The sequence below is a fragment of the Chiloscyllium punctatum genome, chromosome 1 (assembly GCF_047496795.1).
Source record: "Chiloscyllium punctatum isolate Juve2018m chromosome 1, sChiPun1.3, whole genome shotgun sequence".
Taxonomy (NCBI): Eukaryota; Metazoa; Chordata; class Chondrichthyes; order Orectolobiformes; family Hemiscylliidae; genus Chiloscyllium; species Chiloscyllium punctatum.
Window position 1 is genome coordinate 14,551,612 of NC_092739.1, and position 14,976 is coordinate 14,566,587.

Sequence of the window (14,976 nt, forward strand, 5' to 3'; positions counted from 1 at the left end):
CTGCAGAAGCACCTCTTTGCTTCTATACTCAATCCCTCTTGTTATGAAGGCCAGCATGCCATTAGCCTTCTTCACTACCTGCTGTACCTGCATGCTTGCCTTCATTGACTGGTGTACAAGAACACCCAGATCTCTCTGTACTGCCCCTTTACCTAACTTGATTCCATTGAGGTAGTAATCTGCCTTCCTGTTCTTGCCACCAAAGTGGATAACCATACATTTATCCACATTAAACTGCATCTGCCATGCATCTGCCCACTCGCCTAACTTGTCCAGGTCACCCTGTAATCTCCTAACATCCTCATCACATTTCACCCTGCTTCCCAGCTTTGTATCATCAGCAGATTTGCTAATGTTATTACTAATACCATCTTCTATATCATTAACATATATTGTAAAAAGCTGCGGTCCCAGCACGGATCCCTGCGGTACCCCACTGGTCACTACCTGCCATTCCGAAATGGAGCCGTTTATCACTACCCTTTGTTTCCTATCAGCCAACCAATTTTCAATCCAATCTAGTACTTTGCCCCCAATTCCATGCATCCTAATTTTACTCACTAACCTCCTGTGTGGGACTTTATCAAAAGCTTTCTGAAAGTCCAGGGACACTACATCTACTGGATCTCCCTCATCCATCTTCAGAGTTACATCCTCAAAAAATTCCAGAAGATTAGTCAAGCATGATTTCCCTTTCATAAATCCAGGCTGACTCTGTCCTATCCTGTTACTACTATCCAGATGTGTCGTAATTTCATCCTTTATAATAGACTCCAGCATCTTTCCCACCACTGAGGTCAGACTAACTGGTCTATAATTTCCTGCTTTCTCTCTCCCACCTTTCTTAAAACGTGGTACAACATTAGCCACCCTCCCATCCTCAGGAACCGACCCCAAATCTATCGAACTCTGGAAAATAATCACCAATGCATCCATGATTTTTCGAGCCACCTCCTTCAGTACCCTGGGATGTAGACCATCAGGCCCCAGGGACTTATCAACCTTCAGATCTAACAGTCTCTCCAACACCAAATCCTGGCAAATATAAATTCCCTCAAGTTCAGATCCTTCAGCCACTGTTACCTCAGGGAGATTGCTTGTGTCTTCCCCAGTGAACATAGATCTGAAGTACCCATTTAATTCTTCTGCCATTTCCTTGTTCCCCATAATATATTCCCCTGTTTCTGTCTTCAAGGGCCCAATTTCAGTCTTAACCATTTTTTTGCCTTGCACATACCTAAAAAAGCTTTTACTATCCTCCTTTATATTATTGGCCAGTTTACCTTCGTACCTCATTTTTTCTCTGCGTATTTCCTTCTTAGTAATCCTCTGTTGTTCTTTAAAAGCTTCCCAGTCCTTCAATTTCCCACTTATCTTTGCTATGTTATACTTTTTCTCTTTTAACTTTATATGTTTCTTAACTTCCCTTGTCAGCCACGCCCGCCCATGCCTCCTCCTGGGATCTTTCTTCCTTTAAGGAATGAACTGATCCTGCAACCTCTGCATTCTACACAGAAATATCCGCCATTGTTCCTCCACGGTCATCCCTGCTAAGGTATTGCACCATTGAACTTTGGCCAGCTCCTCCCTCATAGCTCCATAGTTCCCTTTATTCAACAGAAATATTGTCAATTCTGATTGTACCCTCTCCCTCTCAAATTGCAGATTGAAGCTTATTGTATTATGGTCACTACTTCCCAATGGCTCCTTCACTTCGAGGTCCCCGACCAATTCTGGTTCATTACACAATACCAGATCCAGAATTGCCTTCTCCCTGGTCGGCTCCAGCACCAGCTGCTCTAAGAATCCATCTCTGAGGCACTCCACAAAGTCTCTTTCTTGAGGTCCAATACCATCCTGATTCTCCCAGTCTACCTGCATGTTAAAATCCCCCATAACAACTGTAGTAACATCTTTGCGACAGGCCAATTTCAGCTTCTGATTCAACTTACATCCGACATCCAGACTACTGTTTGGGGGCCTGTAGATGACTCCCAAGAGGTTCTTTTTACCCTTAGTATTTCTCAGCTCTATCCACACTGACTCTACATCCCCTGACTCTAGGTCCCCCCACGCAAGGGACTGAATATCCTCCCTTACCAACAAGGCCACCCCACCCCCTCTGCCCGTCAGTCTGTCCTTACGATAGCATGTGTAGCCTTGAATATTCATTTCCCAGGCCCTGTCCACTTGAAGCCACGTCTCAGTTATCCCCACAATATTGTATCTGCCAATTTCCAAAACAGCCTCAAGCTTATCCATCTTATGTCTAATGCTTCGTGCATTCATGTATAGTATTTTTAATTTGTTACTGCTCTCACCCTTCCCATCAACCCCTATTTCACTCAACCTCATTGATACAGTTGTCTTTCTTGACTTCTCTTGTTCTAACTTTCCCTTCAATTTCCTTTTTAAACATCCAGTTTGTCCCCTGCCCCCCCGCTACTTAGTTTAAATGTAGCGGTGTTGCAGTAGCAAACCTGCCTGCCAGAATGCTGGTCCCTAGCCTATTAAGGTGCAAACCGTCTCTCTTGTAGAATTTAAGTTTACCACAAAACATACCCCAGTGATCCAAGAATTTAAGACCTTGCTTCCTGCACCAGTTCCCCAGCCACACGTTCAAGTCCATTATCTCCCTGTTTCTGGCCTCACCAGCCCGAGGAACTGGAAGCAAACCGGAGATAACCACCTTGGACGTCCTGCTTTTCAGCCTTCTTCCTAGTTCTCCGAAGTCCCGCTGTAGTATGTTCCTCCTCTTCTTCCCGACATTATTTGTGCCGACATGTACCACCACCTTTGGCTCTTCACCCTCGTCCTTGAGGATTTCCTGCACTCTGTCTGTGAGGTCTTTCACCCTGGCACCAGGAAGGCAACACACCATCCTTAAGTCCCATATGCTGCCACAAAAACCCCGGTCAGTTCCTGTCACTATGGAGTCCTCTGTTACCACGGCTCTGTGCGATGTCCAACTCTTCCGCTCTGTCTCCATGCTAACGTTTGATTGACAGACCTGGCCGACTTGCGAACTGGCAGTGTCATCAGTCTCTACTGTTTCCAAAAGATTCAACTTGTTCCTGACAGGTACTTCCCCCGGAGTCTCTTGCACCTGTCTCCTCTCTGCCTTCCTCATCGTCTGCTCCCTTCTGCTCTTTTCTGGTACGATTGGTGTAATAACCTCGCTGAAGGTCTTGTCCAGAAAGATCTCGTTCTCTTGGATGAGCCTAAGGTCCTCAAGTTCTTTCATCAGTGCTGCAATATGCTCTGTCAGTAGCTGAACATGCATACACTTTCCACACTTATACGAGCCAGACACACCAGAGTCGTTGACCTCCCACATCAAGCACGTAGCACACTGAACCAGTTGGGCAGTCATGTCTTCACCCTCTTCAAGTGTGGTGTAATCACTTCACTCAACCTCCTTGTCAAAGACTCCTGAGCTGAAGCCTCACTCTTCAATCCAATCTTCCTTTGACCCTCTTTTTGTGGCAAGTCTGTGGACTTTTAATTTAGGTTAGAGGAGGAGGGAGGGAGGGAGGCCCTACTTTGTCGGACCTGGGGTCTAGAACACACCCACTCAAATAACAATCACGTACCTTCCCGACCGGCTTTACGCTCCGCCTGAACTTCCGCCCAGCTCCCGCTGCTCTCTACTGCGAAAAAAACCATTATCCATCCTCTAGCATCATGCAACAAATGTTCCAACCAATGGAAGGAATCTATGACTGATCTATTTTAATTATGCTAATATTATATGTAATATTAAGTGTATTGTATATAGATTGAATGTACATGGGACATACAGATGTACTGTGATTGTAGCAGTTTGCACAGTCAGTTTATCTTTTGAGCTGTTCTGACTAGTAGCTTGAGGATTGATAGTTTTTTTTGTTGTTTATACTTTTCTTAATTTAAACGTTTTAAGGTCAATTGTACACGTGTTTTTGTGAGTTATTAGATTGACTCTTCTTAAAGGCTCACCTTTTTTTTAACGTCTGGGAGAAATATGTCCTTATTGCAACTGTAGAATGTTTCCTTGTTTTTAATGTTAGTGGGAGAGGCATTTTATGAAAATGTGACAGTACCTTTTGCGATGTTGAGAGTAGTGACTCCTTTGTCAACTATAGGATGGGCATTGCCACTTTCTGATACTTCATTCTGCTGCATCTCATAAAAGTAATCATTTCACAGCTTGCAAGACTCCATGAAAGAGAATTGGCCAGTCTTCCTGTGAGGTTGCTACTAGAAAAAAGAAGATGGAACAGTTTGTATTTTATATAGTGGCCTTCTTGACTTCATGATGTCTCAAAGTGTTTTGCAGCCAAAGGCATGTTTTAAAGTGTAGTGTGAGAAAAGTCTGCAACAACATTGCAACAAGGGTCCATAAACAACAATATGATCATGACCAGATAGCCTGTTATTTTAGAAATTTAGATTGACAGGGAGACCTTAAATGTTACTCTTGAAATGTGCTTTGGGATCTTTTATATCCATCTGAGAGAACTGATGCATTAACATCTAATCCAGAAGGCAGAAGCTCAAAACTGCAATAAATCTAGGATGTGTTCAAACTTCCGGAGTCAGAAATGAACCCACCACTTTTAATTCACTATCTACTGAGCAATGACTGGGGAGCATACCTTGATCAGCAGTTAAAACATGTCCTGCATACCCAGAAATGAAGAACAACATCAAATCCGTCACCACCCAAAATTGCTACATCACTTTGATTAAGTTTTGTCCCATCTGTCTTGTCAAATAACGATTCCTCAGTTATCCAGAGTATTAGGAAACATGAGGGAAATCAGGATTGTTTGCACTAACAGCTGTGGTTGTTCAGATGCCATTCCAATATAAGCTGAAACATTTACGTAATCTGGTATGATGAAACGCCATGTAGTGAAATACAGAGTGGAAGGAAACTGCTCGAGGAATGGGTGACCAGTCTAATCCGTTTGTATTTTTTGGTAAGCATGTAATTGGAATGGGCTGAGTGCAGGTGTGCATTTTTTGACCAAAGGCATTGTTGCACTTGTGAAAGAAGCAAATGTGTCACTATTAAGTAATATTTAAATAAATAAATATATCATACACTTTTGTATTCAATACTTCATGTCACAAAGCTAGTCCTTTCTTTTCTAAGAGCTGTTCCTTGGCTCAAGGAGACTCTGTCCTTGATTTTCTTTTCAGTGGAGTAATAAACCGAGCTGGGCTCCGATCAGTCTGGTTTGGGAGAGAGATGAAAAGGAGTTTGAGAGGCCTTTTGTTTATATGTAAACAGATGAGACTTCAGGCCAAAGTGGTCATGATTCAGAAGTGACCTGTATAATGAAAGGGGAGCGGTCAGCTCTCTAGCTGAGCAGTTTAGTTCAGTCCAGAACTGGTTGGGAGTTCAACAGTGTGCTGTGTGGAAACTCTCTGTCTCCTTCTAGCTTCAACCAGTAAGCATCTGACTCTTTCTTGTATTGTGTTTTAAAGGGGGTTTGGTTATTGGGACTGTTGTATATATTAGGAACAGCATACTTAAGCCAAGTTTGGATAGACTGAGTTCTGTGAGGTTCTTTATTCTGTTCTTTGTATTTCATTGTGTAATTTTGTGAATAAATGTTTTATCTGTTTTAAACCTAATCAACCTCACTAACTTAATCCGGGTACTTTCCACTGTACACTTACCAAAACAAGTTGCAAGTTATAGTCTGAACTGCCTGCTTAAGAATGTTTTAAGTGGTCTGGCCTAGTCCGTAACATTCATCATGTGTTAATTTACATGCAGAATAACCCAGAATTTAATGACAGTGAAGATGGTTGGTTGTTGCTGTTTCCATTTCTGAAGTTATTGATTATGGTGCAACTATAAGGTGCTGCTGGCAAAACTATCACTCTGTATATCAGTTCGCCATCAGTTTGCTTACTGGTCACTCTGAAGAAGGGAAATGACTGGTTTGATGTTTCGTTCTAAAGTTGATTGCGGGTCCCAAAGAGCAACTTCTCAATTCTTCTCTTTGCTCTTGTGCAAGTAGACTGGCTTGTTTGTTTTAATGAACAGGTTTGAGTGGCAGCCCTATTCAATGAAGCTAATTACAACATCAGGCAGAATTGGTAAAGGACACTGCTGATGGCAATATGGTATTCTCCTTCCATTAGCAGGCATCGTGCATGAAGGTGTGGTAAGAAACTTCCTAAATCATCACCTTTAGCAAATTGCATGAGGTTTCTTTTAGATCCCAGTCAGGAAAAATACATTGTGGAGTGAAGCTATGTGGAAGACCTTCAGAACCTTTCCTTTCCATTTAGGTTTTCACTACCTCTTGTGTCTGTTCAACTACTATGCACAGAGCCTGCATTCTAGTTCAGAGACAGCAGAAATCAGGTCGATGAGAGTGCTGGTTATGTGGAGGCGTGTATCTGGTGAACAGGAACTGACTTGTCGCAGACTGCTACTGTCACTGTGCGTCCCTGCAAAGCTGAACCAATGTGCACAGAAAGCATGTGGATCTTGAAGATGAGATATGATGCTTTCCGTATTGTGTTGTGCAGATTTAATTTGTCCCTTGTTGTTAGAATTGTATTATCTATCATGGAGAATGCTTTTCTGCATTATTCCCACCTGCACATTTTCACCAAATTTCTGTTATTTTGACATGTGTAAGAAGTGGCGGGCTGTTTAACTAAGTGGATCATCATAGTCAAGTCTGATCTCATATGTACTTTTGATCGTTCAAGCACTGATCAGTAGATAACACAGAACAACCTCGGTTATCCGAACATCAGTTATCCGAAAAAAAGCTGAAGGTCCCAGAGTTTGAGAACAGAAACTGGACTTTGTCACTACCTGCAGAAACTCTTTTTCCAAGACAGAGTGCCCACCAGTGAACTCAGCAATGTCTCTCTGGCGCTGCCTCTGTCATTTATCTCTTTCTTTTTGCTTCTCGCTTTAAAACATAAAACGACTGAGATAAATTTAACAGTAGAGGATCTGGTTATCTCGCTCCTGCGATGGGTTTTCAGAAGGGGTTGGAACTGTTGTACGAGGACTCGGTGGTAGACAACATTGCATACGTTTTGTGCTTTGGCCCTGGGACCATTTGTGCGAGGTCGCAGTTTCCAGCTGGCAGCAGTGAAGGTAATGCAGGGCTGGTGGTTGCTAAGGGGAGGAGAGGAGAGGAGAAGATGATCTCGGAGTCTAGCAGAAAAGGTTGCAGACGGTACACCCTCGCGTGTCTTCCCACTGACTGAATTGTCTCTGTCTTGTGCAAGTGTTTAAATATTAAATTAATTCAACCTCCTGTTCATGTGAACTTGATTTAAGATGTTCACCTCATTCTGATCAGTTATCTGAACAATCAGTTATCTGAACAATCAGTTATCTGAACAAAATACTCCCCGCCCATCTCATTTGGACAATCGAGGTTGTTCTGTAATTGTAATCCATAAATTGATTTTTATTTGTGCTTTCCCTTGCCCTGGGCACTGAGATTGTTGCTTGCCTGTGGAGATGAATTTACTGACATGTATCCAGTCTGGCCCCACCAGTTAATCTTTTTGTTATTATTCAAGCCAATTAAACTTCACTGAGATCAGAGTAATGTTCTCTGATCAAAGGAAAGCTCTTGCTTACTGTTAGCATACAATCCAACCTACTCATCTTCCAGGTACGAGTTAGTAACAGGCATGTACCGAGGATTGGTGATCTCAGAACCATTTAGCACATAACAAAATTTCAGCAAAGCAACAATTCTCTCCTGTTAGAATTTATAGAGGGAAATTTGGACATAGTTGTCATAAACTGTCATAATTGGAGTCTAAATGGCAAATTAATATTAATGTAGTTCAGTGTGAATTAATGCACTTTAAGCATAGAAATAACAAGATCTTTTGGAAGATATGCGTCTAAAAGGGATAGAGAAACAGGAATAAATCAGGGGTACTGATTTAAAAAATTATTACAAGTAGCAACATAGGCTAACAGGGCAGTACAAATGCATCAATGTTGACTTCTAGGTAAATGAAATACAAATCAAAAAGGATGTGTTGAAGCTTTACTGAACCATAATTAGACCACATTTGTTGTACTGTACACCATTCTGATCTCCATATTAGAATGGACCTAGTAGTGATGGAGACGGTGAACAAATAGAAATCGGGCATCATAACCAACGTTGCCTCTAAGCGTCATGGCTGCCTGCAGCTGCTGTGACATTCCATGCAGGCCAATCAAGGCACCGCTACAATGACTGGGTTGTGTTTGACTGCAAAGGCTTACACACCAAAATAAATTGTTACTTTGGCGTTCTGCATGTGTAAGAAGTGGCAGGTTGTTTGACCAAGTGGATCATCACAGTCAAGTCTGATCTCACATGCACTTTTGATCTTTCAAGCAACGATCAGTTGACAATTGTTATAATCCATAGATTGATTTTTAACAACTATCGGGAAACTAGTTAGAGCATTTCTCTCCGAAAAGAGGAGAACTGAGGGATGACTCGATAGACATTATTAAAAATCGTGAAAAGTTTTGATAGATACTCTGAGAAACTGTCTTCTCACTCATGGGAATGCTGGATGTCTAAAAAAATTGAGAGTTTGGTTAAGAAAAAGAAGGAAGCATATGTCAGGTATAGACAGGATAGATCGAGTGATTCCTTAGAAGAGTATAAAGGCAGTAGGGGGATACTTAAAAGGGAAATCAGCAGGGCAAAAAGGGGACATGAGGTAGCGTTGTCAAACAGAGTTAAGGAGAAACTAAAGGTTTTTTACAAATACGTTAAGGACAAAAGGGTAACTAGGGAGAGGATAGGGCCCCTCAAAGACCAGCAAGGCGGCCTTTGTGTGGAGCCACAGGAGGTGGGGGAGATACTAAATGAGTATCTTGCACCAGTATTTACTGTGGAAAAGGACATGAGAGATATAGAATGTCGGGAAATAAATAGTGACATCTTGCAAAATGTCCATATTACAGAGGAGGAAGTGCTGGATGTCTTGAAACACATAATGGTGGATAAATCCCCAGGACCTGATCAGGTGTACCTTAGAACTTTGTGGGAAGCTAGGGAAGTGATTGCTGGGCCTCTTACTGAGATATTTGTATCATCGATAGTCACAGGTGAGGTGCCGGAAGACTGGAGGTTGGCAAACGTGGTGCCACTGTTTAAGAAAGGAGGTAAGGACAAGCCAGGGAACTATCGACCAGTGAGCCTGACATCACTGTTGGACAAGTTGTTGGAGGGAATCCTGAGGGACAAGTTGTACATGTATTTGGAAAGGCAAGGACTGATTAGGGATAGTCAACGTGACTTTGTGCATGGGAAATCACGCAACACAAACTTGATTGAGTTTCTTGAAGAAGTAACAAAGAGATTTGATGAGGGCAGAGCGGTCGATGTGAATGATATGGACTTCAGTAAGGCGTTCTAGGAGAAAGTGAGGACTGCAGATGCTGGAGTACCCGAGTTGAAAAATGTGGCGCTGGAAAAACACAGCAGGCCAGGCAGCATCCGAGGAGCATAAGCCCTTCTGAAGGAATGATTCATGAATGCTGCCTGGCCTGCTGTGTTTTTCCAGCACCACATTTTTCGACTTCAGTAAGGCATTCGACAAGGTCCCCATGGAACACTGGTTAACAAGGTTAGATCTCATGGGATAATGGGAGAACTCGCCATTTGGATACAGAACTGGCTCAAAGGTAGAAAACAGAGGGTGGTGGTGGAGGGTTGTTTTTTAGAATGGAGGCCTATGACCAGTGGAGAGCCATAAGGTGCTGGGCCCTCTACTTTTCATCATTTATGTAAATGATTTGGATGAGAGCATAAGAGGTACAGTTAGTAAGTTTGCTGATGACACCAAAATTGGAGGTGTAGTGGACAGCAAAGAAGGTTACTTCAGATTACAATGGGATCTTGACCAGATGGGCCAATGGGCTGAGAGGTGGCAGATGGAGTTTAGTTTAGATAAATGTGAGGTGCTGCATTTTGGGAAAGCAAATCTTAGCAGGAATTCTACATTTAATGGTAAGGTCCAAGGGAGTGTTGCTGAACAAAGAGATCTTGGAGTGCAGGTTCATAGCTCCTTGAAAGTGGAGTCGCAGGTAGATAGGATAGTGAAGAAGGTGTTTGGTATGCTTTCCTTTATTGGTCAGAGTACTGGGTACAGGAGTTGGGAGGTCATGTTGCGGCTGTACAGGACATTGGTTAGGCCACTGTTGGAATATTGCGTGCAGTTCTGGTCTCCTTCCTATCAGAAAGATGTTGTGACACTTGAAAGGGCTTAGAAAAGACTTACAAAGATTTTGCTGGGGTTGGAAGACTTGAGCTATAGGGAAAGATTGAATAGGCTAGGGCTGTTTTCCCTGGAGCATCGGAGGCTGAGGGGTGACCTTATAGAGAGTTATAAAATCATGAGGGGCATGGATATGGTAAATAAGCAAAGTCTTTTCCCTGGGGTGGTGGAGTCCAGCACTATAGGGCATAGGTTTAGGGTGAGAGGGGAAAGATATAAAAGAGACCTAAGGGGCAACATTTTCACACAGAGGGTGGTGCATGTATAGAATGAGCTGCCAGAAGAAGTGATGGAGGCTGGTACAATTGCAACGTTTAAGAGGCATTTGGATGGGTATATGAATAGGAAGGGTTTGGAGGGATATGGGCCAGGTGCTGGCAGGTGGGACTAGGTTGGGTTGGGATATCCAGTCAGCTTGGACAGGTTGGACTGAAGGGGCTGTTTCAGTGCTGTACATCCCTATGACTCTATGGCCATTGACGCTAGCCACCCAGAATACACTTGTGTCAGTGCCACTCTTAGAGTTAATTCTAAAAGTTTTTTTAATGGCAATGGGAAATTTCCCATCTCCAACTGGATTTGCCCCAGAGAATCTGTCTTAAACAATGTTGATGGTACTTCTGCAGGGTCTTGAAGTAGCATCTATATTGTCTATGTTTTGCAGCCATGTAGAAGAGTCAAAGGAATGACCACCATATTTCTTTTTTTGTGAACAAATGTTTTGTGTAAGGAAAGGATTCCAATGAGTTAGTTTTAATTCAGTGGTTTTCCGATTGGAGAAAATATATGAATCTGAATATGATGTTCACTTATTATAGATGAATAGGCCTTAGCCCTGTCTTTAATGTGTTTGCTCTTCATTTCGATGAGCAAAGCTATTGTGTACATTGATGAAATGGGCAGTGTGGCTGACATCGCCGTCCCAGCTTTTCCACAGGTTGTCTCACTCCTGATGTACAATGACACTGCAAAAGCGAGAGAAATCCACCCAATCCACCTGCTGGTTACCCTATAGTCTATGTCACTGTTAGAAAACATTGCTGTCAATGTCATTGGAGATCATAAATATTTGAGACAATGAAATAAACTAAATGAGAAAATGCATCCTTTCCGTGAATTTGTGTTGGTTTTTGCAATTGAAGTCTAATGCATGGTGGGTGTTTATCATTTCACAAGTTACTTGATATTTTTCGACTGCCCTCTTCCATATACCCCTTTGGGCATTAGACTCAGCAATGCAAAATGGGGAGAGATGATAGCATAGTGCAATTATCATTGGATTGGTAATCCAGAGATCCAGATAATATTCTGGAGACCCAGGTTCAAATGTTATCAAGGCTGATGGTGGAAAATGAATTCCATATAAATCTGGAACTAAACATCTAATGGTGATTTTGACGTTATTACCAATTGTTATAAAAATACAGTTCATTTACTCAGAAAACTGCTGTTCTTACCTGTTTGGGCATGTTTATATCTCTTAATTACCCTCTGGAAAGGCCTTGCAAGGCTCTCATTTTAACAGCAATCAGTGATTGGCAACAAATACTGGCCCAACCAGTGAATAATAATAAGAAGAAAAAACTGGGCACTAGAAGATGTTGCACACTCAGTTTCAAAGACACCAGGCCTCATAGATATACCCCTATGTTTTTATTTGATACAATTTAGTGATGGAGCTTACACTTTATCCTTTCTTTTGCAGGCCTGAAAATATCAATGACACTTTGACTCAATACTGTTGTCTTGTCAATGCTCCCAGTCGCCTCGACAGAGTGACCAGCCCCATGCGTGAAGTAGATTCCAACACATTTTCCACCAGCGCCTAACTCATCAACTTAGACTCAATCTACCTCCAGGCAGGCTCCAGGGTGCAGTGTGCTGCTTGGAGTTTCACTGTCTCTGGCGAAGCTAGTCTGGAGCTTCTTAGCCCCATCAGTACAAGCAGCAAAGGACACGGTAAGCAATTAGTTGTTACGGATTAAGATTTGAAAGATTCATGATAACATTCTTCAGCAACTCCCTCCCTGTTTCTTCTTGTAATGATTTAATTAATTTTATTTTTTTCTCTCTTTTTCCTGAGAACGTTGATTTACGCCTCCACCAAAACTGAAGAAATTGAGGCACCTACCTTTTTTTAGTTTATTGACTACACAGTTGACAGCTCCTTTGCCACCCAGTGTGTTTAGATGTGCTCAAACATTAATAGCCACAACCTTAAAGACATCAGCAAAATGAAAAAAATTAATTGAATAGACATTGATAAAGTAGGTATTCTTCACACATGATTGTTAGCAACTGTTCATCCATGGAGGGAAATGACCACAGCTAAAGTTGACCCCACCTTCATCTATTGCAAACACATACCTCGAGTATCTTGACCATTTAACCCTTCATTAACAATAAAGGTAAATTATTGCACCACCATCAGATTACTGCTTGTGCTGACTTGATATGTGCAAAAAATTTCTTATGTTTCCCCCATAACGTGACAGTAGGTTGCGTTGTCAGTAAAACTTTAGTCTAGCATTGGTGCTAACAAGGATTCTTCACAGTACCACAGTTTAGCATTTGCATAATTTTCTTCTACATCCTCTGCAGTACATTAGCAGAATCCCTGGGTAATAATGTCAAGGGCCAATTTTTAGCTGTTTGTTTTCTTCATTTTTGTTTACTTAGATTAGATTACTTACAGAGTGGAAACAGGCCCTTCGGCCCAACAAGTCCACCCCGCCCCGCCAAAGCGCATCCCACCCAGACCCATTCCCCTCCATTTACCCCTTCACCTAACACTACGGGCAGTTTAGCGTGGCCAATTCACTTGGACTGTGGGAGGAAATCGGAGCAGTTGGAGGAAACCCATGCCGACACGGGGAGAATGTGCAAACTCCACACAGTCAGTCTCCTGTACGGAGTTTGCACATTCTCCCCGTGTCTGCATGGGTTTTCTTCAGAGGTTTCGCTGATCTTTGGTTGGAGAACCCCACAAAAACATATTTTTATCATTTGTCTCATTTGTAGGAGTCGCCATTTAATAAACAGAAAGAACTTGCCAGTTTTAAAAACACAAAGTTGAACTTCACAGGAGTGGAAAATAATTCTGAAGGTACATTTTCATGCAACATTTGAGTTAATTGTCCATGTCTTTCTTTTAAACTGATAAATTCACATACTAACAGAAACTTGGACTTGAACTGTCACGTGTTGATGTGCCACTGAGGAGCTGAAGGTGTATATAGCAGATGACCATGTCCACAAGTCCCTGGGCAAGTAAACTGGTCATTTATCATTTTTGCACAGGTTAGAGTGGGTCTGGATTTCTACATGGTTTTCACAGAGGCAGGTGACTATTTAAATCATCAGATGCCTCTACTCATCAAATTTTGGTAGTTCCAAGCTGTGAAACCTGCAGTGTAAAGAGTAGCTCTGATAAGAGAAGGTTTGAATTTTGTGTATTTCGATGGATAGAAAGGTGTTCCTTTTCAGAATAAGGTCCTCTTTTGGATATGGTTTCAAGACACCTTTGAGGGAGATTAGGGATCCTTAGAGATGGTTAAAAGTAGGCACATCTATTTGTGATAAGTGCAAAAACACTAACTCACAAGCTCATCGGAACTGTGAAAAGATCAAATTTAACTACTGAAAGTATCAAAAGCAACTGTCAAGATGGTATGTCGAAAAAATTTCTTAATATACCCTGTCAATAGGAACTGTCAAGAGTTTAACGTGTCTGTGAATAGAACCTGTCAAATTTGTCAAGAGCACATGACAAAAGCATTTGTTGAAGGGAGCTGTCAAGCCCTTAGACGTCTTACCCTGTAAATCTTTGCAATGCCTAGAGTTAAAAATAAATCATTGTTTGCTATTTCACTCAGTCTTTTGCCATTAGTCTGAGGATCTCTAATGTTCGATTACTGTTGTATGACTGTTTTCACAACATTTCATTATCACAGCAGGGTACCTGCTGGTTCATAATTTGAATGGCAGCTGCTTGTGGTTATGGAATCTTTGAAATAGGGCTAAAAATGAATTCCAGTGAATTCAAGAAACTGTGCACTTGAATGAAAACTTTTGCTCTTATAAGACAGTATATAGTTGAAAGATTGTAAGTTTAGTAAATGGGTTTTAACGAATGAGAGTTTCTTTTCCAATATACTGAAGTGTTCAGTAATTTGTTGAAGCTTTTTGCAATAAAACTGTACTTTATAACACCACTGCATTGATCCTGAAAACAGCTTTTGGTGGTTGTATGTTGAGTTAGCCTAGTCAATTTAAGGGCAAATTATGATGGGTCAATGCATGAGGTGGCACTACATTGGTATAGGGCTCTCAAGAGCCATAGAGGTGGAAAGAGTAAAGCAACATGCATTGTCCTGCAGTTTGTGAAAGGACACAGGCATATAGAGAGTGGTGTATGATTACACAGGACCTATAGAAGGTCATGGGGAGCAGATGGCAAGACATAACTTGGCATGGATGGTATGAGCTGTGGAGGCTAGCTACAATATGTCATGGGGAATGATAAGGACTGTTTTATATTTGTTTGAAATGACAGCAGCATTGGTGCATGGAGAGAAGTCTTTGTTCCAGCTTGGCTCCACACCCACTCTTGGTCCAAAGTCTGAGATTGCTAGGGCCAACTTCTGATGCAGCCCACCTTTCCTCCTCAGAATAAAACTCTGATTGTATGAGTAGCCATTTTCA

The 14,976-nt window shown here is 41.9% G+C and overlaps 1 pseudogene; it reads left to right on the forward strand.

Annotated features, from left to right (window-relative positions):
• The first annotated feature begins 6,993 nt into the window (after positions 1-6,993).
• LOC140482879 (FRAS1-related extracellular matrix protein 2-like) overlaps positions 6,994-14,976 on the forward strand; it is a 31,149-nt pseudogene continuing 23,166 nt past the window's right edge.